General features: G+C 43.0%; 1 protein-coding gene across 1 annotated transcript in view; it reads left to right on the plus strand.

Moving 5' to 3' along the window:
* LOC310862744 (cysteine desulfurase-like) overlaps positions 1–27,500 on the plus strand; it is a 333,633-nt gene that overhangs the window by 270,432 nt on the left and 35,701 nt on the right. The window lies entirely within an intron of this gene.

The following is a 27,500-nucleotide window of genomic DNA, read 5'->3' on the forward strand; positions in this document are numbered from 1 at the left end:
TGTATTGTTCTCTGATCTAAAGGCGTGTGTGTGTGTGTGTGTGTGTGTGTGTGTGTGTGTGTGTGTGTGTGTGTGTGTGTGTGTGTGTGTGTGTGTGTGTGTGTGTGTGTGTGTGTGTGTGTGTGTGTGTGTGTGTGTGTGTGTGTGCGTGTGCGTGTGTGTGTGTGTGCCTTATTTCTCATTCACCGTGACAATATGGCAACGTGGCCCCGGAACATTGTTGTAACATTTAAAATCTCTTTTTTTCGTGGAAGTCGTTTTTGAAGTCCAGGCGAAGACCTGGGGCCCTTGAGGATCCCTGGGGCCCCCGGGGCATCCTTGGATCCCCGGGACCCCCGGGGGATCCTTGAGGGGATTCCAGGGGGTCCCTTCCAGCAAAACGAGGAACGGTTTAACTACTCTAACCCTATTTTATAATTTTTGCTATTAGAAAATAGCCGACGTTTAAGCTCTCAACGTGACACAGTGTGACACAATGTGAGCTTGTAGATCAGCTATTTTGGAAAGATTTGAACAAATCTTAAAAGAAATGTTTTGACACAAATCCTCTCTTTGTCCCTCTTCTCAGATCCACATAACTCGCACTGCTTTTGTGTATGCTTTTGAGATACTTTACCCCCCCCCTTCAAGTGCATTTTCTGCATTCATCGTTCTCATCCAGAGAACACACACGCACACACACACACACACACACACACACACACACACACACACACTGAAGTTGTATGAGACAATACAGACAATCTTCCTGGAAGACTCTTTAGCAACAAAACACTGTGGAATGTGTCTGAACTAAATTGTGTGTGTGTGTGTGTGTGTGTGTGTGTGTGTGTGTGTGTGTGTGTGTGTGTGTGTGTGTGTGTGTGTGTGTGTGTGTGTGTGTGTGTGTGTGTGTGTGTGTGTGTGTGTGTGTGTGTGTGTGTGTGTGTGTGTGTGTGTGTGTGTGTGTGTGTGTGTGTGTGTGTGTGTGTGTGTGTGTGTGTGTGTGTGTGTGTGTGTGTGTGTGTGTGTGTGTGCGTGCGTGCGTGCACGTGCAATGCTCATGCTTGTCTTTTGTATGATACTGTACATGTTCGTATGAGTGCATGTATACGTCTGATATGTGTTTACACTTCCATGCATCTGTCAGTTAGTGTCTATAATGTGTGCATGAATGCGTTCCCGGGAAGCGCTGTGCGTGCGTGCGTGCGTGCGTGCGTGCGCACGTCAGTTCCAGGTCAGTAAAAGACAAGGCCTTTATTGTGGTGCTGAAGTGGATCCCTAATCACCTTTGACCTTTTGAGTACTTAAGATCATTAACTGCTCTCCCCCTACCACACACAGACACACACACACACACACACACACACACACACACACACACACACACACACACACACACACACACACACACACACACAGTGACTCCAGTGAGTCTTGCCCAGTATGGTAAGTATGTTTTAAATGTGTGCTTGTTTGAAGATGATGTGGATCACAACCCATGTGGTGATAAACATAACTTAGTACATATTTACTCAATTAAATTACTGTGTACTTATGAGTACAATTTTACTTTGGTGGAGTCCAATGGTCTATACTTTTAGTTCCAATCCACTGCATCTCAGAATCACAATCAGAATAATCTTTATTGTCACATCACAGGTTTACAGCAGGCATTAAACGGAAGGAGGTCCATTATTTACTTGGCATTTGAGCCACGGGCTCATTTGATGCGATTTAGCCTCTCAGACCCAAAACTTAGAATATTTTGTTGTTGGATAATAGTTTCTCCACAATTTCAGGCTGTATTGATGTAGTATATAGACGAGATAGCAGGCAAAATAAATCTACATTATCTATTGTGTAGACTTCTTGTAAGTTAAGTAATGCAGATGTTTAACAATAATGTATCTCTTGACAGCACTCTTGGTTTCATTTTACGCTCTCAAGAGATAAAGATCTATTAGGGTACATTTGGTTCCATTTACCAACTCCCGATCATTTAGCTGGGGACCCCTTGGAACCCCCTCATGGACCACTGTTGAGAACCATTGCCATGAGAGAGATCAAATATTGAACTTTTTACTCCACTGCAATTATTACAAACCCTTAGTTACCAATTCAGCCATATACTCACTGTATTCTTTGTCTATTTGAAAATAGCATTCTAAGCCAATGAGCAGTAATCAGCGTAATGACCGCTCGGTGCATTGACCAAGCGGTCAATGGATGAAATGGCTGTGTACTTTTTCTTTCTCCAAAAACATTGGCCTGGCATATAGCGTAGAACCGTAGACTACACCACTGCTAACTATATTTTAATGACAATACTTTTGTACTTTTACTCAAGTGAATATTGAATTGACTTTTCTTGTGGTGTTGATACTTTTACTTAAGTATAAACCACACTGATCCCAGCTTAGTGCTTCAAGCCTTCAGCATTGACAGAATAAAAGCCTCATATCCTCCCTGTGGGGATGTCATCTATTTTGCATTTTAAAATGCTAATTAGTCTGCATTTCTATAGCACCATTATCCAAAGCACTTTACAATGTGCCTTAATTACGTTCACACACTTTTACTTTTTGTTAGTTTGTTGTTCAAATAAGTGTTAAATACCACTATTTCCTGTTATGAGCAATCATTGCCTTAGGGGTGCCTAAAGGTAGATCGTGATCTACCTTTAGATCACACAGGCTGTGCAGGTAGACCGCATGACATGCCCCTAAAAATATATAATTTTAATAAAAAACATCTGCCACTTGAATTAAGCCAAGGTTACTTAACTTGATTGATTGACATCGAAAGGGGCCTGTCAGCTCAAACCCACAATGCAATACTTTGTTTTCAAAAGTGTTTAGCATCAGTAGCATTACAAAGTCATATACAAAAAATATGTTTTTTTTTGTAGATCTGGCTGAAAGTAGGGTGTTTGTTAAAAATTAACAAAATGAAGGGGTTCACTGTCTCTCCAGCTCTGTAGTAAACAGAACATGCATTTGCAGGAGACTGGCTGAAATTGGCAATGCAGCTGAGAACATCAGAACAAACTGAATGTGCAGCTTTGCTTACTTATTTACATAATATGTAAAGTAATTCAGAAGTTTAAATTATGATTAAAAAAATAAAAAAAATTAACATATGTCCAATTTATTTATTTTCATAATTTAAACTTCCGATTCACTACATCTCGGAAGCAAATATTGTACTTTTGACTCCACTACAATGTTTTTGACAAGCTGTAGCAACTCATAATGTAATAGCAACTCATATGTAATAAGGGCTCAAAAAGGCTCATAATGTAATAAGTTAAATGTAATAAAAACTCATAATGTAATAATCAGCTCATAATGTAATAAAATCATGAGCGCATAACGTAATAACAGATTTTTCAAAAAAAGACGTGTTACATTATGAGTTGCCTTAACAGTTTCCGTGCCTTGAATGGATTACTCCAGGTTAATGTCGCTGCCGTATCGGACATACCCGCCTTTTGTTTTATGTGTTTAATCCGCCGTAATGTAATGAATCAAAAGAAAATCCGTCTTCGTCGCGGAGTATGAGACTGGATGCCTTCGCTGTGATGCCGAAACCGGAAATCGTCACATGCTGTGGGCTGCTAGGGCTTCTGGGAAATTGAGGCCAATGGAAATGCATTGGATGCAACGCCTCATTGAAACCAATCTTGTGTGCGTCTTCCGGGTGCACCAAGATGGTGGATGCTACACACAGATCATAACAAACCACGGGAGCTTTTTTTGATGGATTTTCGCGGATTAAAAGCCCAAATAATTCAGCGTATGCTCTAAAGGTAATACAACAATCTCGGCAGTGAAGGGGGGTTGATTAAAATGCGGGTTAATCGTAAAAAACAGTCAAACTGTTAATAGGCAGCTCATAATGTAATAAAAGTTCATAATGTAATAATGGCCCATATTGGTGAGAAAAGTCTTACACTGTCATTGTTATTACCTCTGTTGACAAATGTACTTTCATATGGCCCATATAGTCTTACACTGTCATTGTTATTACCTCTGTTGACAAATGTAGACTTTCTTATGGCCCATATAGTCTTACACTGTCATTGTTATTACTTCTGTTGACAAATGTAGACTTTCTTATGGCCCATATAGTCTTACACTGTCATTGTTATTACTTCTGTTGACAAATGTAGACTTTCTTATGGCCCATATAGTCTTACACTGTCATTGTTATTACTTCTGTTGACAAATGTAGACTTTCTTATGGCCCATATAGTCTTACACTGTCATTGTTATTACTTCTGTTGACAAATGTAGACTTTCTTATGGCCCATATAGTCTTACACTGTCATTGTTATTACTTCTGTTGACAAATGTAGACTTTCTTATGGCCCATATAGTCTTACACTGTCATTTTTACTACTTCTGTTGACAAATGTAGACTTTCTTATGGCCCATATAGTCTTACACTGTCATTGTTATTACTTCTGTTGACAAATGTAGACTTCCATATGGCCCATATAGTCTCACACTGTCATTGTTATTACCTCTGTTGACAAATGTAGACTTTCATATGGCCCATATAGTCTTACACTGTCATTGTTATTACCTCTGTTGACAAATGTAGACTTTCATATCGTCACCTTATTAAACTAATTAAACTAAAAATATGACTATTGACATACAAATAAAGGTGTATGTCAATCATGTAACATGTAAGGATAAAATGACTTAGGCCAATATCTGAAGATGCCATTTTAACTTAGGCAATTATAAACGTTATTTTGGCCAAATTACTTCTGCAGTAAGTGACTTAGGCAAAATGTTTTATTCCAATTATTCTTAATAAACCATGGTTTAGGGTCAGCCAGTGTTTAAAATAATATCAGAGAACAAAGACATTTGACACTGAAGGGGAGTGAATTTGGAGTGAATGGGAGTGAATGGGAGGTACTGTTACTATGGGACTGAATGGGAGGTACTATGGGACTGATACTATGGGAGTGAATGGGACTGAATGGGAGTGACAGTCCCATAGTAACAGTACCTCCCATTCACTCCCATTCAGTCCTATTCACTCCCTTTCACTCTGAATGGGAGTGAATGGGAGTGACAGACAGTCCCATAGTAACAGTACCTCCCATTCAGTCCTATTCACTCCCATTCTATCAGTCCCATAGTAACAGTACCTCCCTTTCACTCCCATTCACTCCCATTCACTCCCATAGTATCAGTCCCATAGTAACAGTACCTCCCTTTCACTCCCATTCAGTCCCATTCTATCAGTCTCATATAGTAACAGTACCTCCCATTCACTCCCATTCAGTCCCATGCACTCCCATAGTATCAGTCCCATAGTAACAGTACCTCCCATTCAGTCACATTCACTCCCATTCTATCAGTCCCATAGTAACAGTACCTCCCTTTCACTCCCATTCAGTCCCATTCAGTCCCATTCTATCAGTCCCATAGTAACAGTACCTCCCATTCAGTCCCATTCAGTCCCATTCAGTCCCATAGTATCAGTCCCATAGTAACAGTACCTCCCTTTCACTACCATTCAGTCCCATTCTATCAGTCCCATAGTAACAGTACCTCCCATTCAGTCCCATGCACTCCCATAGTATCAGTCCCATAGTAACAGTACCTCCCTTTCACTCCCATTCAGTCCCATTCACTCCCATTCTATCAGTCCCATAGTACCAGTACCACCCATTCAGTCCCATTCACTCCCATTTTGAAAGGTGTGTTAAAATGGCTTAAGTCACATTTTATTATGACTTAGGCTAAATAATATGGCCTAAGTCTCCCTCTTGACATAGGCCATTGTTTTAATAGGGTGTAACAGGAAGGCCTTTTACATTAGGGCTCTGGCGATTTTACCAGAGGTGGCCAGCATCACCAGGTGGTGATTTAGGCCAAAAAAAAATTTGGCAAAAAATGACTTAGGCAATTAGTTTAATAAGGTGACGATATGAAAGTCTACATTTGTCAACAGAGGTAATAACAATGACAGTGTAAGACTATATGAGCCATATGAATAAGAAAGTCTACATTTGTCAACAGAAGTAATAACAATGACAGTGTAAGACTATATGGGCCATATCAAAGTCTACATTTGTCAACAGAGGTAATAACAATGACAGTGTAAGACTTTTCTCACCAATATGGGCCATTATTACATTATGAACTTTTATTACATTATGAGCTGCCTATTAAGGCAACTCATAATGTAACACGTCTTTTTTTGAAAAATCTGTTATTACGTTATTCGCTCATGATTTTATTACATTATGAGCTGATTATTACATTATAATACATTTAACTTATTACATTATGAGCCTTTTTGAGCCCTTATTACATTATGAGTTGCTATTACATTATGAGTTGCTACACATGCTTAATAGCTACTAGATACATCTTATTACCGGTATTACAAAGCATCCATTAACCACTTCATCGGGTCGCGGGAGTAACATTTCCAACACACGTTCCCAGGCCAGCGTGGAGATATAATCCCCCCATCTGGTCCTTGGTCTCTTCTCAGTGGGATGTGCAGCTATAGGACCTCCTTAGGGAGATGCTCAGGAGGCAATACTGCTTATTGGCTTCGTATCCAGCGGAGCTTCCTTGCCTCCTGGTTAAACTGAATTAGTCAGAATGTTAAAAAAAGGTTTTAGTGTTTTTAAGACCGAGTTTGGGCCACCTGTCCCTCTTTGTCTCTCCATTCGGAGACAGACAGTGGAGGAGAGCCGAGACATTGTAGTGGAGAGACACTGGACAGAATGCTGATCCCAGACCAGCATGGGGTTGGATCTTCTTTCCACATGTAAATCCATTGGTTGAACAACTGAATGAGCTTTGCTTCTGCTTCACGCCAGCAGAGCCACGGGAACTGGGGTCTCTTTTTCTTTCAGCTGTTCCTGTCAGGGATCGCCACAGCAACTCATCTGCCTCCATCCCACCCTGTCCTCTGCCTCCTCTTCTTTCACACCAACTTACGTCATGTCCTCTTTCACGGTATCCATATACATCTCCTCTTTGGTCTTCCTCTATATAGGCCTCCTGCCTGGCAGTTCCAAACTCAGCATCCTTCTACCGATATAGCTCGCTATCCCTCCTCTGTACAAACCATCTCAGTCTGGCTAGCTTTATATCTCCAAAACATGGAACATGTGCTGTCCCTCTGATGTACTCGTTCCTGATCCTATTAGTCTCGTGTTTGCCAGACTGTTGCCTCTCGCAATGTTCAAATGCTTCCGTCATACAGTCTGGAGAATGGAAGCTCTGAACATGAGTAAGGGATAAAGCAGAAGTGAAACCTCCTCACCACTTCCGTTTTGTCTTTACAGTCGCGCAAATGTATTCATAAAATATAAATCATCTAAGCATATATAGATTGCTGCTTAGCAGAAAGGTAAATAAATATCAGACCAGTCTGAAGTGAGTGGTGCTGTACTGTACTCGTGCTGTTGTACTGTGTGTGTGTGTGTGCGTGTGTGCGTGCGTGCGTGCGTGCGTTGCTGAACAGTCCCATCCAGTGGTATTGGCGAGGTGTTTCAGCTTTTCGTGCTCGGACAGACAGACAAAGGGACACGTATAGGGACACACATAGCTGTGTATAGGAGTGGCTAGCAGCACTCAAAAATCAAATGTAAAGATATTTTAAAATATATCTTTGTGAACGGAAATGCCAGCTTCCTTACTCTGATTTTGGGAGAGGTAGTTCCAGACTCTATATATCATTTATATCATCAGATTGTGGAATAGTTATCTGGCTATGCGTGACTATATGATCATATCCATCCTTGTTACTCCCAGAGAGAACCTCAACATTGTAGTCTCTGCCACCTCCAGCTCTGTTGTCTTTATGACCATATATATCCAGCCCCTCACTGTTTTCAGTGGTTGCATGTAGATGTTTATCATGTGATTTTAATGTAAACATGCTCAAATGCATTGTATGTCTGAATTCAACTCTGAGGCTGATGTTTGCCAATCAGTCGTTGTCTGTATGCAACAGCTATATGGTGCATGTATGTGCACGTGCATGAATGGCCGTGTGCGCTTTTGGACGACAAACGTGCACATTGATTAACGGGTCCCAGTATAGTGGTCACCCTATAGTCTAGTCACCCTAAACTAAGTGCTGACGCACTTCGTTCAAATTCAAATTACAGTACATTTCTATTCATCTTTTTGCTGAGAGAGAGAGAGAGAGAGAGAGAGAGAGAGAATGCATGGTTATTGCTTGTCGTCCCTTACTAAAATAATGGCCTACGGATTTCCCCCCCTAAATCAGCTCTTGGTGACACCATGGCCACCTCTGATCAAATAGCCTATTGTCCTCATTGAAAAGATCACGCTGTTCCCTCCACGGTACAATGATGGCCTATATGTCCAGAGTGTGACCTGTAGGTCGTTTTATTGTGCGGCTATAAGTCACAAGACAAAGTGACGTATGGAATTTAACAACCATTCCTTTTTTTGCCTATAAGTCACTTTACTCTAGAAATAATTTGGCTTGAGTCAGGTTTACATTTAAACATTAATCCTCTTAGTATAGTGTTATTTTATGTAAACTTTCTATTTTTGTGTGAAATGATTAAGAAGATTTGCTTCAGTTTTTTCTCTAGCGGAAAAACACACACACACACACACACACACACACACACACACACACACACACACACAGTACACAACTCACGCATGCACGTGCACGCATACACACTGTGTCTGTTGTGTGACATCTGCTGCTGCAGATGACTTGCTGTCAGTATGTGCATTTTTAACACACATGCAGAGACATATCGCGCACACACACACACACACACACACACACACACACACACACACACACACACACACACACACCTGTTGTGTCATGCTGGAAAATGCTCCACCTGCCCCCACTTGTCCTCACAAATCACAACCCGTCCTCTGTCTGTCTGTCTGTCTGTCTGTCTGACACACACTCTGTCTGTCTGTCTGTCTGTCTGTCTGTCTGTCTGTCTGTCTGTCTGTCTGTCTGTCTGTCTGTCTGACTGACTGACTGAGGAGAGGAGAGGAGAGCTCAGTAAAGTTCAAAGAGTGGTCAGTGTAAACAGCACACAATTTCCTCTGCTGTTGACACGCTAGGTGTGAAGGAGAGGAGAGGAGAGGTGAGGAGAGATGTTAGGGGGAGGAGAAGGGGTGGGTTAGTGACCCAAAGGTGTTTGAATTGCAGACAATCACCTTTCATCTAGCAGCAAAGACAAGATGAGAGGATGTAAGACAAACACACGCACGCATGCACATGTGCACGCACACACAGACACACACACACACACACACATGCAAGGAAGCATTTTTCATTCAAGGAAGCAGTCTTGGGCCGCTTACTGTTCTAAATTTACAACATGAAATCAGCATGTAATTGCAACGTGTTCCTGTCCGCGGATGACTCAGCACTCCTATAGTCTCAAAGTTAACCTCAATAACACAAAGACTTTACAGAGTGTTGGTGACCTATTTGGGTTGCATGATTTTGGATAATAAACTTTCCGATGAGAAAATGTATAATCAAAAGAGATTAAGAAAGTCAACCAAAGAACAATCATTTGAGGCAGGATCTCCAATCCAAGGGTGCTATGATGACTGTAGCTGGAGCGCTCATTCAATGTCATTTTGACTATGCCTCATGACTAAGAACACCTCAATGTCACTATCAAAAACAAAACTGCAGCCCAGGCCGTAGCGTAACGGTCTGGGCACCGGACTGGTAATCCAGTCGCAGTGTGCCGCGGGTTCGACTCCCGGACCCGACACAGCCTTTACTGCATGTCATCCCCCCATCTCTCTCCCGTTTCCTGTCAGCCTACTGTCTGTCCCTTCAAAAATCAATAAAAGGCGTAAGCCGCAAAAAATATCTTAAAAAAAAAAAAAAAAAAAAAAAAACTGCACGTACAGTACGTAAATAGGTAAATCTTCCCACCTAAAGCCCTAAACACACCAAAGGGTGGAGACAGTTTTAACGTTGTCCCAGCGGTGTGATATGTCCTGCCGATATGTCCCAAATGATTCAACAGGTTGAATTCAATGGCCCAAACCACACCTGTAAAGGGTCACCATGAACTCCTTTCAACCGTTTGGACCCAAGGAGTTGCATGGTGACCCTTTGGTGTGGTTTGGGCTTTGATATACAGGCCTATGTCACAAGGAAAACTTGAGAGAATATCCGTTTCCATTATAGAATTGAAACTACTGTATAACTTTACTTGACGTTTAACCACTTGAGCCCCAGCATCCATATTCCGTTGGGAACATTCATTGTTCCTTTCATTGCAACACACACACACACACACACACACTTTCAGTTCTCTTTTTCGATTTCCCACCACCGGGGTGGTTCTTACTGTAAAAGAGGAGGTGGGCGGGGCGGGGTGTCACTCAGGGGTCTCTGACTGTAAAGTTCCTCTTTTAAAAGTCTGTTGCGTTTCCCGCCATGCATCATCACACTGCTGTGTGCAACTGCATAACTGTCATAATTATGACTTGTTGGAGATTTTTGTGGGTTTAATTAACATGTACACTAAATACTATAGCAAAACATGAATTGATGGATGGATGTCTCAAAACGCCTCACAATGTCAGACATTGTTGATCTGCTATTTTCGAATAGCCAAAGTATAACAACTACAGTAGTAGGTAGTAGTAAATCTTACAATGTAACGTAACAATTGTAGTGGAGTATAAAAAGTACTTGCCTCGCGAGGTGTTAGTGGAGTTAGAACTTAGAACTACAAGTACCGGTGTTAAAAATGGAAACGCTCAAGTAAAGTAAAAGTACCTCAAAACTGTACTCAAGTACTGTAGATACTCTGGACCACTGAAGTACAGATGTAACACTAGAGCTGCTGTTAACATGGCAAAGGGACATTCCCTCAGTCAAACCTCTCAGCATTTGAGTCAATGTCGGTTTAGACCCCTATAAAAAAGGGAGTAATTATGTTGTAAATGAGAAGGAAGAGCAGTCTGCTTCTCAGCGCAAATTACAACACGGGTTCGCTTTTATATAAGAGGAGAATTGGAGGGAAAGTCAAAGATTTAAGCCCTGTTCAATTTGAACAAATTGAATTATTGCGCAGCTAATACTGCAAGGCAGTTTATTTATATATAGTGCATTTCATTCATTATAAGCACTGAGACAGTGCTAAATACACTTTAAAACTGCTTAAAAGGACATTTTGAGAAAATAGAATAATATAACTGAGGACCAGAGGGAATTTTTAATAAATCTACCAAAACCCAAGAGCTACCTACCTGCTACCTACAGCATAATAACATACAGTAGAATTGTCTTACTAATATAACTGACCATATAAACATTTACTGAAGATGCATGCTTTGAGCCTCATGAAGATGGCTGCTGAATATGCTCCTATATTCAAAATTCAGGAATGGCGAGTTCCAGCTTACTGTTCCTCCCAATCTAAAAGAGCCTTTTCCCATCTTGGTGGTGAACGTGGGCAGGGTCAGGTCTGCTATGCTGGCTCTGGTTAGGATGGGAATGGACTTCGCTATACGCTTCTGAAAAAGCTTCTACACATCAAGCATGGTGCTATAGACCTCACACTAACACGAGAACACACTGTCAAAGTGTACACATACCTTTCTTTATTTATGATTATGTTTTATGTTTTGGGAAACACCACGTAGGAATCAGAATGCAGCAATTGTGGCCGAAACAACTTTCTACAGCAACAGACAGCAGTAAATAAACAGTCAACCACACACACACACACACACACACACACACACACACACACACACACACACACACACACACACACACACACACACACACAAAGCTGTCCACGTAGAAACCAAAATTGCCCTCAAATTACGGCTGCTTTTAAAAATGAAAAGGGAGCCATTGGAGATGCAGGGTCACCTCTAATTTTCCCATAAACCGAAGAAGTCAGCTCAACAAAAGGCCAGTTGTTTTGTGTGCGTGTGTGCGTGTGTGCGTGTGTGCATGTGTGCCTGTGTGTATGCGTGTGTGTGTGTGTGTGTGTGTGTGTGTGTTTGCAGAGGTGTAAAGTAAATATTAAGTACATGTACTCAAGTACTGTTCTTAAGTACAATTTTGGGGTACTGAAATATTTCCAATTTGCTATACTTCTACCCCACTACAATTGTTTGAAAACTTTAGTTACTTTAGTTTTAGATGATAAAATCTCTTCAAATGCTGCATGGTATAATACAGTGGTTCTCAATCTTTTCAGGCTACGAATCATATTAGAACTATAGGAACGTTATAGGAAGGTTAGAGTTTTGCCTGATTAAAAATAGCTGAACTACAAGCTCACAGCACAAAGCATTGTATTAATAGATATAGATAAATCCATGCACACACGCATGCTATGCTTTCATCCTAAAAAGCTGATGTTCTCACAGTATAGCAATACTGCGTGCGCGTGTGCGTGCGTGCGTGTGCGTGCGTGTGTGTGTGTGTGTGTGCGTGTGTGCGTACATGCGGGTTCATGGGTGTGGCTTGATATATAGTCTATCATGCTTGATCGTGGCTTAAGAATGACAGGGGCATCAATTATGAATTAGTCATGGGTGGAGATTGAGAAACACACGCACGCACGCACGCACACACACACACACACACACACACACAGTTTAAAGTCATTTCCCAATCTCCCAGACAAAAATATCATTCTAATGAGCGGATAACCTAATCCCCTCCCCCACAGCCGCCAATCAAAGCCCACAGCCCAATCAGCAGCAGGCGTGCACCAACGGGTCCCAACTGGTTCTCAAGCTGGGGTCTGCATGGGGACCCCTGTAGGTCCTTGAGGGGGTTCCAGAGGGATAAGCCACTTTAATTCTACACTTCAGATCTGCAAGCTCACACCATCTCACGGTCATTTTGTGAGACATTTGGGATCATTTTTTAACATTTTGAACACTACAAATCTTCTCTTTCCCCCTGCATGTCATAAAATCTCTTCAAATGGTGCATGGTATAATAATTGTTCTCAATCTTTTTCTAACCATGCACCATTTGAAGAGATTTTATGACATTCAGGGGGAAAGAGAAGATTTGTAGTGTTCAAAATCATAATTGATTAGTAGCCTGAAAGCCTAAACTATAGGAACCCTCATATTAGAACTGGGGACCCCCAAGCATAATCATATTGGTACAGTTAGAATTGTGGGAGTTACATTTTGTTTGACTCAGGTCTACAGATAAATATTGTGGAAAATAGCCGATCTACAAGCTCATAAATGCCTGGCATCGCAATCCGTTGTGATCTTGTAGATCGTCTATTTTCAAAATGCTTGCCTCTTTCTCATGGGTCATATTTGACAATGTGGCCCAATGTTTGACCTTTTTTTTTTACTACATTTAGATTTCTTCAAGGTGTTTAAAAGGTCTTAAATGTCTTTAAATTGTCACGTTAGTGAATGGGAACACCCCCCCCCCCCCTTCCAACCCTGGGGGTTTGAGAACTGGCCTAAATTAGCAGCGGGGGATACCACAGCCCACCTTCAATGACCCCAAATTGTTGCTTAACGACCCAGAAAAGGACTATTGTGTGTGTGTGTGTGTGTGTGTGTGTGTGTGTGTGTGTGTGTGTGTGTGTGTGTGTGTGTGTGTGTGTGTGTGTCCAGTTGATTTGGATACATCCTTTTACTGTTGGTCTTTCCCCCCCGTTTTCCGCTCCTATGGAATGGCCGCAGAATGTTACACATACGAAATGACACGGGGCCGTGGAAAACATTTTGGACTTGAGCGTTTGTTTAATTTATATTTCTTTCCGAAGCCGCAGAAATGTTGACATTTCAGGCGGCGCCACCATGCACACGGAACAGTACGCACACACGCACGTGCGCATGCACGCACACGCACGCACATGGAACAAAGACACTCCTTGATTTTACCTAGAAAGCAAGACAAGCGTGGAGACAGACAGACAGACAGACAGACAGACAGACAGAGGAGAAGGGAGACATTCCGCAGAGATAAGCTAAATTACGGTCAATTGCACAACAGTGTCGCATGTCGACACCGTTGTTTAGTTTGAAGATGCTTTCGTGTCGGCAGGCGACTCATTCATGAGGTCTAGATTAGACGAGATAGACTGAGAGACAGTAACAGACGTCCACAAAGACACTGGGAGACAGTAACAGACGTCCACAAAGAGACACTGGGAGACAGTAACAGACGTCCACAAAGACACTGGGAGACAGTAACAGACGTCCACAAAGAGACACTGGGAGACAGTAACAGACGTCCACAAAGAGACACTGGGAGACAGTAACAGACGTCCACACAGAGACACTGGGAGACAGTAACAGACGTCCACACAGAGACACTGGGAGACAGTAACAGACGTCCACAAAGAGACACTGGGAGACAGTAACAGACGTCCACAAAGAGACACTGGGAGACAGTAACAGACGTCCACAAAGAGACACTGGGAGACAGTAACAGACGACCACAAAGAGACACTGGGAGACAGTAACAGACGACCACAAAGAGACACTGGGAGACAGTAACAGACGTCCATAAAGACACTGGGAGACAGTAACAGACGTCCACAAAGAGACACTGGGAGACAGTAACAGACGACCACAAAGAGACACTGGGAGACAGTAACAGACGTCCACAAAGAGACACTGGGAGACAGTAACAGACGTCCACACAGAGACACTGGGAAACAGTAACAGACGTCCACAAAGAGACACTGGGAGACAGTAACAGACGTCCACAAAGAGACACTGGGAGACAGTAACAGACGACCACAAAGAGACACTGGGAGACAGTAACAGACGTCCACAAAGACACTGGGAGACAGTAACAGACGTCCACAAAGACACTGGGAGACAGTAACAGACGTCCACAAAGACACTGGGAGACAGTAACAGACGTCCACAAAGACACTGAGAGACAGTAACAGACGTCCACAAAGAGACACTGGGAGACAGTAACAGACGTCCACAAAGAGACACTGGGAGACAGTAACAGACGACCACAAAGAGACACTGGGAGACAGTAACAGACGTCCACAAAGACACTGGGAGACAGTAACAGACGTCCACAAAGACACTGGGAGACAGTAACAGACGTCCACAAAGACACTGGGAGACAGTAACAGACGTCCACAAAGACACTGAGAGACAGTAACAGACGACCACAAAGAGACACTGGGAGACAGTAACAGACGTCCACAAAGACACTGGGAGACAGTAACAGACGTCCACAAAGACACTGGGAGACAGTAACAGACGTCCACAAAGACACTGGGAGACAGTAACAGACGTCCACAAAGACACTGGGAGACAGTAACAGACGTCCACAAAGACACTGGGAGGCAGTAACAGACGTCCACAAAGACACTGGGAGACAGTAACAGACGTCCACAAAGACACTGGGAGACAGTAACAGACGTCCACACAGAGACCCTGGGAGACAGTAACAGACGTCCACAAAGAGACACTGGGAGACAGTAACAGACGACCACAAAGACACTGGGAGACAGTAACAGACGTCCACAAAGACACTGGGAGACAGTAACAGACGACCACAAAGAGACACTGGGAGACAGTAACAGACGTCCACAAAGACACTGGGAGGCAGTAACAGACGTCCACAAAGTGTGGCACTCGAGCTAGAAACATAACAAAGTAGTTCTACGAAACTTTTTACTCAACATAATTTCCTTATAGGCTAATTATAACACCTCGGAAATGGTAAATAAATGGTGCATTTAGCACCTTTTAGCACTATGCCACATAGTGGGGAACATTGCCAACTCATGGGTCCATTTTACTACGTGTTTACTACGTACTACGTAGCCGTGGCAGCCTAGGGTGTCAAGTCCATCAATATCAATATCACTGCAGTTTAACCACTTGGAGACACTCGACTTAGTAAAACAGACACGAGTTGCACTGTCCTTGGTGCATTCCTTTTTTTTTTTTTTACCTTACTCCAAATCTCTACGGCAAAAGTTGTGAGCTTGTATGTGTTCTATAACATGTAACAATATAATTGTTACCATTTTAACCACTTTATTCATATTTTATACTATAGCAGATATAAAAGCTCACAGCACGTTGTGTCAGTTCGTGCCCTATAGCCTCTACATCTGCTAATTTCACAAATGTTTGGGAATGGTCTCATCATTTTGATAATATATTTTTTAAACATATCCTCTCTTCTGGTGGTTCCATATCAATGTGGGGGTGTCCTTGACATGAAACAGTTTGAGAAGCATGGGTTTAAGTGGTTGAGTAATAGAAGAACACAGGACTTTACTTGACCAACGTATTTGTGCCATATGCAGGTTCTTGTGCCTAGAGAGCAGCAGTAAAGTAGGTGAAGGTTAACCAGTATAAATGGAGCTTGTCCTTCAGGGCTGGGAGACTGAAAGTCTGCACTACTCTGTGGACTTTGGCCACACTTCAACACAGAGTATAGCCCACACACGCGCACACGCACGCACACACACACACACACACGCACACGCACACGCACACGCACACACACACACACACACACACACACACACACACACACACACACACACACACACACACACACACACACACACACACACACACACACACTAGATCTTTTTGTCTGCTGTCTAATCTTGAGTATTCTTGAGTAATCTTATTATATTTTTATCAAACTTTGAATTAAGTGATACCATTTTTGTGTGTTTTGCATGCATGCACGCACACACACACGCAAGCACACACACACACACACACACACACACACACACACACACACACACACACACACACACACACACACACACACACACACACACACACAGTCCTTGGCCTGATCCCTGTGGTCCGACACACGCTGAGGTGGAAACGGTTATCATGGACTCGGACCTCCATCTCTAAATATATTGCCAGTGAGCCCCATGCAAGATGTGTGGTGTTGATGAAAATGATCTACGAGCCAGATCTACAATAATATATAATATTAACTAATTTAGCTGGGAGAGACACTCACCCACATTGAGACCGCTGGGGGAGACACTCACCCACATTGAGACCGCTGGGGGAGACACTCACCCACATTGAGACCGCTGGGGGAGACACTCACCCACATTGAGACCGCTGGGGGAGACACTCACCCACATTGAGACTGCTGGGGGAGACACTCACCCACATTGAGACCGCTGGGGGAGACACTCACCCACATTGAGACTGCTGGGGGAGACACTCACCCACATTGAGACCGCTGGGGGAGACACTCACCCACATTGAGACTGCTGGGGGAGACACTCACCCACATTGAGACTGCTGGGGGAGACACTCACCCACATTGAGACTGCTGGGGGAGACACTCACCCACATTGAGACTGCTGGGGGAGACACTCACCCACATTGAGACTGCTGGGGGAGACACTCACCCACATTGAGACTGCTGGGGGAGACACTCACCCACATTGAGACCGCTGGGGGAGACACTCACCCACATTGAGACTGCTGGGGGAGACACTCACCCACATTGAGACTGCTGGGGGAGACACTCACCCACATTGAGACTGCTGGGGGAGACACTCACCCACATTGAGACCGCTGGGGGAGACACTCACCCACATTGAGACCGCAACACTGTCAGAGCCTAATATTAATTTAGTTGGGGGAGACACTCACCCACATTGAGACCGCAACACTGTCAGAGCCTAATATTTAGGTTCAGGGGGTGGCTGTCCGTGTATAGGTTCGATCCCCAGCTCCCCCTGGTTGCATGACAAAGTGTTCTTGAGCAAGGAACTGAACCCGAACCCCTAACTGCTCCTGATGTTGGTGCCTTGAATGGTTGCAGTGTGTGAATTTAAAGCCCATTGAAAGATGCTTTGGATAAAGGCCGTATTGAAATAATCAGATTCAGTAACTAGAAGTTTACTTCTTTTCCTTCCTAGAAATGTAGTGAAGTTAAAAGTACAATATTTGTATCCCTAAAGATACAAATACTTAAGTAACAGTACTCTAGTAAATGTGTTGTTGCCCACAACTGGAATTTATGAGTTGTTTTTACAAGCAACTGAAGCGTCAGAATGCCATAGTAAAACTTTAACCAAGTCTCTGTGTCAAACTCGGTCACCAAACATATGTTGCTGAGCAGTGTTGATTTTGACAGCAAATTTTGATAATGCACAAGGACTAGATTTGGTATCCTGTCGGATTCAATGATTCCGGTTCCTTACCAATTCCCTCTCAACGGGCCTTGATATTAAAACGATTTTTTTGAGAACCGCTGGTACAACGGTACAGCAAACGTGAAGTCCATACTCTTGACAGTGTGAAGACGAAACCAGTTCCATAAATCTTCCAAATGTTGGATCCGGTTGCTCAAGTTCCAGAGTTTATCCCCAAGGAACCAAAACACAGAGCAGAACATACTGCAGCAACCTTTCATTTGACAATGCACAGAATGTTGGCCTCTACTCACAGAGTAGTGAGAATAAAGACAACCTTGAACCTTGAAAGCTTGAAACATTGGAAACACTACAACATTCCCATAGCAACGTAACCTGTTCATTGCATTGCTGTGAACCTACAGTATACACAGTCAAATGATTCAATATGATGTTTGAGAAGACACGTGCAGGGCTTTGAAAAGGACCAACTATGTGTGTACCATGTTGAATGCCACAAAGCAGGAGCATTCTCATTATCTCATGTGGTAGAAAAGTAAAAGTAGCAATACTGGACCTACGTATTACAATCAAACATATTGTATTAATTTTTTACTTCAGTAAAAGTAAAACATTGGTATCGGGAGAAGATCTCAAGATGCAGCTGTTCGTAGCTACAGTGGAGTCAGTACTGTTGTATGGGGCTGAGACATGGAGCCTCACAGTGGAGTCAGTACTGCTGTATGGGGCTGAGACATGGAGCCTCACAGTGGAGTCAGTACTGCTGTATGGGGCTGAGACATGGACCCTCACAGTGGAGTCAGTACTGCTGTATGGGGCTGAGACATGGAGCCTCACAGTGGAGTCAGTACTGCTGTATGGGGCTGAGACATGGACCCTCACAGTGGAGTCAGTACTGCTGTATGGGGCTGAGACATGGACCCTCACAGTGGAGTCAGTACTGCTGTATGGGGCTGAGACATGGACCCTCACAGTGGAGTCATTACTGCTGTATGGGGCTGAGATATGGAGCCTCACAGTGGAGTCAGTACTGCTGTATGGGGCTGAGACATGGACCCTCACAGTGGAGTCAGTACTGCTGTATGGGGCTGAGACATGGACCCTCACAGTGGAGTCATTACTGCTGTATGGGGCTGAGACATGGACCCTCACAGTGGAGTCAGTACTGCTGTATGGGGCTGAGATATGGAGCCTCACAGTGGAGTCAGTACTGCTGTATGGGGCTGAGATATGGAGCCTCACAGTGGAGTCAGTACTGCTGTATGGGGCTGAGACATGGAGCCTCACAGTGGAGTCAGTACTGCTGTATGGGGCTGAGACATGGACCCTCACAGTGGAGTCAGTACTGCTGTATGGGGCTGAGACATGGACCCTCACAGTGGAGTCAGTACTGCTGTATGGTGCTGAGATATGGAGCCTCACAATGGAGTCAGTACTGCTGTATGTGGCTGAGATATGGAGCCTCACAGTGGAGTCAGTACTGCTGTATGGGGCTGAGATATGGAGTCTACACAAGAATGCTACGAATGGCACTATAGGTGTCGTGTCACATGGACGGACCACATGAGAAATGTAGTCCTCTACAAGGAGGAGTTTTGAAAAATGTACATTCTCAAGTAAATAAAAGTATAGTGGAGTAAATGTAGTTGAGCTACTTTCCTCCACTCAGCTGCCCTGTGCGTGCGTGCCTGCGTGCGTGCGTGCGTGCTTACGTAATGGAGATGCTGCGATCTGACCTACATTTTCCTCATCTGTGAACGATTACCCACAAACCTCTACTCTGGTGCGCGTCCAGGAACTCTCCGCCACGCCAGGCCCGCGTCCAACGGGGATGATGCGTTTCCTGTGTGTGCGTCATGCGCCATGCGTGTCACACTCGGATGTGATTGTATCAGAGCTTTGTCACACACATGGAGATGTCAAATATCTGCATGTGTGTGTGCGTGCGTGTGCGTGTGTGCATGTGGGTTTCAGACCATACAGTTCTATACAACTGACAAAAATTGTATATGACAAAATACGACTTAATTGTTAATAGATAACCTCTAAATTGTAACCAAAATCCTGAAGCCTCAATCTATAATTGAGGTCCGGCTTTACCATTCGCCAAATCGAATGGTATAGGTCTCGATTTTTTCCAACCTTTACAAAATGGTTACCGTAAATCAAGCGTTCCTATTTGGGAAAACCATGAAAAACAACATGCTGTATATCGTTAGCCTCATAGGATAAATGCCTAAGTCATTTTTTGGCGAAATTGAGATTTCTGCCTACAGGTGCTCTCCTGGGGCTGCTGCATCGTCCTGGATCAGCGCCTATGTCCTCAGCCAATCACAAAGCTCACTATCTTCAAAAATGATGATCTGCCTAAGTCACTTGTGTGATTTGAGCATTTTTACGTTGCCGCCTAACTCACTTTGTGTGACTTGGGCATTTTTACATTGCATACACAGCAAACAACAGTTACTCTAATAGACCCCCAGGTGTTTAGTATGGAGTTAGCATTACTCTAATAGACCACCAGGTGTTTAGTATGGAGTTAACATTACTCTAATAGACCCCCAGGTGTTTAGTATGGAGTTAACATTACTCTAATAGACCCCCAGGTGTTTAGTATGGAGTTAACATTACTCTAATAGACCCCCAGGTGTTTAGTATGGAGTTAACATTACTCTAATAGACCCCCAGGTGTTTAGTATGGAGTTAGCATTACTCTAATAGACCCCCAGGTGTTTAGTATGGAGTTAACATTACTCTAATAGACCCCCAGGTGTTTAGTATGGAGTTAACATTACTCTAATAGACCCCCAGGTGTTTAGTATGGAGTTAGCATTACTCTAATAGACCCCCAGGTGTTTAGTATGGAGTTAACATCACTCTAATAGACCCCCAGGTGTTCTGTATGGAGTTAACATTACTCTAACAGACCCCCAGGTGTTTAGTATGGAGTTAACATCACTCTTAATAGACCCCCAGGTGTTTAGTATGGAGTTAACATCACTCTAATAGACCCCCAGGTGTTTAGTATGGAGTTAACATTACTCTAATAGACCCCCAGGTGTTTAGTATGGAGTTAGCATTACTCTAATAGACCCCCAGGTGTTTAGTATGGAGTTAACATCACTCTAATAGACCCCCAGGTGTTCTGTATGGAGTTAACATCACTCTAATAGACCCCCAGGTGTTCTGTATGGAGTTAACATTACTCTAATAGACCCCCAGGTGTTTAGTATGGAGTTAACATTACTCTAACAGACCCCCAGGTGTTTAGTATGGAGTTAACATTACTCTAATAGACCCCCAGGTGTTTAGTATGGAGTTAACATTACTCTAACAGACCCCCAGGTGTTTAGTATGGAGTTAACATTACTCTAATAGACCCCCAGGTGTTTAGTATGGAGTTAACATCACTCTAATAGACCCCCAGGTGTTTAGTATGGAGTTAACATTACTCTAATAGACCCCCAGGTGTTTAGTATGGAGTTAACATCACTCTAATAGACCCCCAGGTGTTTAGTATGGAGTTAACATCACTCTAATAGACCCCCAGGTGTTTAGTATGGAGTTAACATTACTCTAATAGACCCCCAGGTGTTTAGTATGGAGTTAACATCACTCTAATAGACCCCCAGGTGTTTAGTATGGAGTTAACATTACTCTAATAGACCCCCAGGTGTTTAGTATGGAGTTAACATTACTCTAATAGACCCCCAGGTGTTTAGTATGGAGTTAGCATTACTCTAATAGACCCCCAGGTGTTTAGTATGGAGTTAGCATTACTCTAATAGACCCCCAGGTGTTTAGTATGGAGTTAGCATTACTCTAATAGACCCCCAGGTGTTTAGTATGGAGTTAACATCACTCTAATATACCCCCAGGTGTTCTGTATGGAGTTAACATTACTCTAACAGACCCCCAGGTGTTTAGTATGGAGTTAACATTACTCTAATAGACCCCCAGGTGTTTAGTATGGAGTTAACATCACTCTAATAGACCCCCAGGTGTTCTGTATGGAGTTAACATTACTCTAATAGACCCCCAGGTGTTTAGTATGGAGTTAACATTACTCTAATAGACCCCCAGGTGTTTAGTATGGAGTTAACATCACTCTAATAGACCCCCAGGTGTTTAGTATGGAGTTAACATCACTCTAATAGACCCCCAGGTGTTTAGTATGGAGTTAACATTACTCTAACAGACCCCCAGGTGTTTAGTATGGAGTTAACATTACTCTAATAGACCCCCAGGTGTTTAGTATGGAGTTAACATCACTCTAATAGACCCCCAGGTGTTTAGTATGGAGTTAACATTACTCTAATAGACCCCCAGGTGTTTAGTATGGAGTTAACATCACTCTAATAGACCCCCAGGTGTTTAGTATGGAGTTAACATCACTCTAATAGACCCCCAGGTGTTTAGTATGGAGTTAACATTACTCTAATAGACCCCCAGGTGTTTAGTATGGAGTTAACATCACTCTAATAGACCCCCAGGTGTTTAGTATGGAGTTAACATTACTCTAATAGACCCCCAGGTGTTTAGTATGGAGTTAACATTACTCTAATAGACCCCCAGGTGTTTAGTATGGAGTTAGCATTACTCTAATAGACCCCCAGGTGTTTAGTATGGAGTTAGCATTACTCTAATAGACCCCCAGGTGTTTAGTATGGAGTTAGCATTACTCTAATAGACCCCCAGGTGTTTAGTATGGAGTTAACATCACTCTAATATACCCCCAGGTGTTCTGTATGGAGTTAACATTACTCTAACAGACCCCCAGGTGTTTAGTATGGAGTTAACATTACTCTAATAGACCCCCAGGTGTTTAGTATGGAGTTAACATCACTCTAATAGACCCCCAGGTGTTCTGTATGGAGTTAACATTACTCTAATAGACCCCCAGGTGTTTAGTATGGAGTTAACATTACTCTAATAGACCCCCAGGTGTTTAGTATGGAGTTAACATCACTCTAATAGACCCCCAGGTGTTTAGTATGGAGTTAACATCACTCTAATAGACCCCCAGGTGTTTAGTATGGAGTTAACATCACTCTAATAGACCCCCAGGTGTTTAGTATGGAGTTAACATCACTCTAATAGACCCCCAGGTGTTTAGTCTGGAGTTAACATTACTCTAATAGACCCCCAGGTGTTTAGTATGGAGTTAACATCACTCTAATAGACCCCCCCCAGGTGTTTAGTATGGAGTTAACATTACTCTAATAGACACCCAGGTGTTTAGTATGGAGTTAACATTACTCTAATAGACCCCCAGGTGTTTAGTATGGAGTTAACATTACTCTAATAGACCCCCAGGTGTTTAGTATGGAGTTAACATTACTCTAATAGACCCCCAGGTGTTTAGTATGGAGTTAACATTACTCTAATAGACCCCCAGGTGTTTAGTATGGAGTTAACATTACTCTAATAGACCCCCAGGTGTTTAGTATGGAGTTAACATCACTCTAATAGACCCCCAGGTGTTTAGTATGGAGTTAACATCACTCTAATAGACCCCCAGGTGTTTAGTAGACATGTATTAAAAAATGCCTAAGTCACAGATTATTTTCTTGAAAATGGCCTAAGTCACTTTTTTTTGTTATGGAATGACTCTCATGTTTATCTTTTTGTAAAAAACATTTTGTTAACCCCTCAGGAAGCCATTTTAAAAATCTGCATTAAAAACTCTTACATACTTGCGAGAAAATGTGTTTTTTCTTATTATCCGAAAATCATAAAAAATGACTTAGGCATTTATCCTATGAGGCTAACGATATGTATAGTATGTCGTTTTTCATAGTTTTCAACAACATACTATAGAATGCCTCAAATCATGAATGCAGCGTCCAATTGCCGTGAAAGGTGCAACAACATGAAATATCACACTATTCACATTACAGTAATTAATTAATTAATTACAGGCCTATTACAGCACCAGCAGGAGGCCACAATAACCTACTTGCCCTGGCAGAGACCTGTGCTCCGAAGAGCACTTTTTCTATAGTCTTGATATAATCTGATTAAGGTACAGAAATATTGTTCCAAGCAAATATTTGTATATTTGCAAGTGAAACACATATAGTGTGTGTGTGGGAGTCCTTTCTTCTGTGGCCTGCACGGTCTTCTCCAACGCAGCTGTCATCTGTAGGTGTGGGAAATTTATTTTTAGTAAACCTCCCCTAAAAGAAACTCCAGACACTAAAATTAGAACGAGAACAAAGGAAAGTACAATAGACGGCGGTATAGGCTACATTTCAATAAAGAGGAGTGAGAGACAGAGAGACAGAGACACAGAGAGACACAGAGACACAGAGAGACAGAGACACAGAGAGACAGAGACACAGAGACACAGAGACACAGAGAGACAGAGAGACAGAGTGATGAACGGGGGGAAAGACAAGACAAAAGGAGGGGAAATCCCTGCACTCTCCTCAGATTAGCAGATGAAGTGAAAAGACGCTATGAACAATAGCTATGACTCATACCAAGCTTTCTGTTAATCCTTCTGGAGGTGTATGACACACGTCAAAACCACAGAGTGTGTTTTCAAGATGACTTTCGGGACATTCATAGGCCTAGGTGATTGATATTCTGTTCCGTTTAGTTTTTTCTTTCAGCCAAGCATGTAAGATATGGGTGAAAGCTACTTTGCCATGCATTCAATAGACATGATTCTGTTCACATGTGATTGTGACATAAGTTGTTGACTGACCTGGTCTAACTCTCACCTTTTCATGTCAAGGACCCCATTAGAAAATATGTTGTGCCAGGGATGGCCCCGCAAAAGATTTGTTTTCTTAAAATGCATCGAAGTCGTCTACATTTATTGGTAGATACATTTTTGCCGGGGACCCCCTGGAACCGCCCCAAGGACCCCTTATAGGGGATTCACACTATGGTCCCGGGTGCGCACTCGGGACCACTTGGCAGATGTTGTGGTAGTGTGAATGTTGCGTACCGTTCCCGGGAGCGGATCGCCCAACCGTCCCCGGGACCGCATGGGGGGGCGGGTCTCTGGACCGTTGAAGTGTATTCAGATACGGATCGTTCCAATGTGAATGCATGCGTACCTAAAGAAGGAAGTGGACTGTTTTTTTTTAAAGAACGTGACTTAATCTCTAGTCGACGAGCCAAGCCTCAACAAAAAAAAACACAGCCGCTGCACGACGCGTAACACCAGCGCATTTCTCAACGCCGCCCGTCTCCTGTTGAATCTGCGTATACGCGCAGCACCGCAGTACGCGCTGATCTTATTCTGCGGACTACACGTGGCTCTTGGGCTTTGCTTGGCACAGTTTCCAAAGTAAAACAAAATAATAATAATGCTGAAGTAGAATCCATAGCAAACTAATACACTGGAGCACAGAACTGACTGACACAGTGAATAGCAGGCAGGCTGACAGTGAAGTAGTATAACGGCAAAAAGCCAAAGAGGCAATGCAATGCAGTGTGTCTGGATTTATTTGAGACAATGTCGCAGAGTTGATGGTCAGTGTCCGTGCGCGCCAGCCATCAAACAAACCGCCGTCTGGAGGATTAAAGTGTGTTATGCAAGTGTACCCGGTGCACTGTTGAATCTCGGGCAATGTGAATCATGGCCATCGGGGACCAGGCAACCGTATTCGGAAACGGTTCCAATGAAACGGATTCAGTCCGTCTCAGTGTGAATCCCCTATTAGAGTCCCCAGACCTGAGAACCCTTCAACTAGGGCTTGGCTAAATGATGGCCTAGGGTTGGATAAAGAGGATAAATTATATCCTCTTTATAGAATATCATGTAAAAAGAAAAGAAGAACAGGATCGTGTCAAGGTCATGTGGCTCATGTCCAACCTAGACACAGGATCTAAATGTCTCAATAGAAGGACAATGTTCTATTTGTTCTTGATTTGTAAATCAATTTGTACACTCAGAGTTATGGGGTTCCTTGAAATGAAAAAGTGTTAGAACCACTGTGCTACACTGAATGGAACAGAGACTGGATTAGTATATGACTGGCAAATCCTGCGAGGTCTACGAAAGTAAGGAAGAGGCCCAATATCTTTCCAATAGGGCTGCTGTGCACAGAGCCTATATTCTATTGCACAGGTAATGCATCTCGGCCCGGGCCCAGGCTGCAGGCAGCTGAGTTGGGTACATCCCATACAACGTTGGACACACACGGTAACATTCAGTCATTCACACACACAGATGAAACATGCACTGCACCGACCTGCTCATCGGGAGCATTTAGGCAAGGTTCAGTGCCTTGCTCAAGGACACTTCAACTGCCGCAGCTCGCTTGGTCTTCAACCAGCCAAAATTCTCACATGTCTCCCCCCTCCTCCACTCCCTCCATTGGCTCCCGTTCGCTGCGCGCACAGAGTACAAAACTCTGATGCTGGCAATCAAAGCAACCAAAGGTATGGCTCCCCCATATCTTGCAAGTCTGGAACCCTACAAACCCTCACTCAGATCAGCCAACGCAGGGAAGCTGGAAGTACCTTCACTAAAAACGCAGAGACAACACTCCACACGTCCCAAACTCTTCTCCCTCCAAAACTATGGAATGCACTTCCCATTGCAATCAGAACTGCATACTCACTCCCAATCTTCCACTGTAGTCTGAGAACACACCTCTTCAGACTCCATCTTAGCCCGTAGCACCTGCTTGCCCTAGCCCCGACGCTCTTACAGGCGTACGCAAAGGCTCAACTTATGTAACTTAGATAGTATTTTATGTAGACATAGCACTATATATGCATAGTTTCATTATTTAGATATTCCACTGTTAGGTTCTTAGCTTACTATCATATTTTTATGTATATGATGTAGCCTATTACCATGTTTTTGTTCTTTCTTACTGTAAGTCTCTCTGGCTTAAGAGCTGCACAGCTCCATGGCCATGAACCAGATTGATTGAAATGTTGATTATATTTCTTATAGGAATGATTAAAAACCCTGTTAACTTCATTGGTAAACGACTCTACAGGGCCTGACATTTAAAGGGTAAGACCACTTTTTTTGAGGTTTGGGTTGTGTAGTTACTTTGCCATGATGCAACTCCAAATGTGGACAAGAAATAACAAATAACTGCTCCAGTGATTAGAAATTGATAATTCGAAATATGCTCCTCATTGACTTACATTGTATCTAAAACAGCTCTCAAAGTCACTCTTTTAGTATGTAAACAAACACAAACAAAGTTGATTCAGACAATATAGAGCATCACCAAAACTCATGCTGTTTTATTTTTTCATAAAAATGTTTTCTTCCTGTTGATTTTACTATTTGAAGATCTGGATCCAGATCCACGGATCCAGTCCGGGTTTTCTTCCCAATAAAATGGACAAATCAACAGGAAGAAAACATTTTTAT

Source organism: Protomyctophum parallelum, assembly GCF_964188405.1.
Source record: "Protomyctophum parallelum genome assembly, chromosome: 8".
NCBI lineage: Eukaryota > Metazoa > Chordata > Actinopteri > Myctophiformes > Myctophidae > Protomyctophum > Protomyctophum parallelum.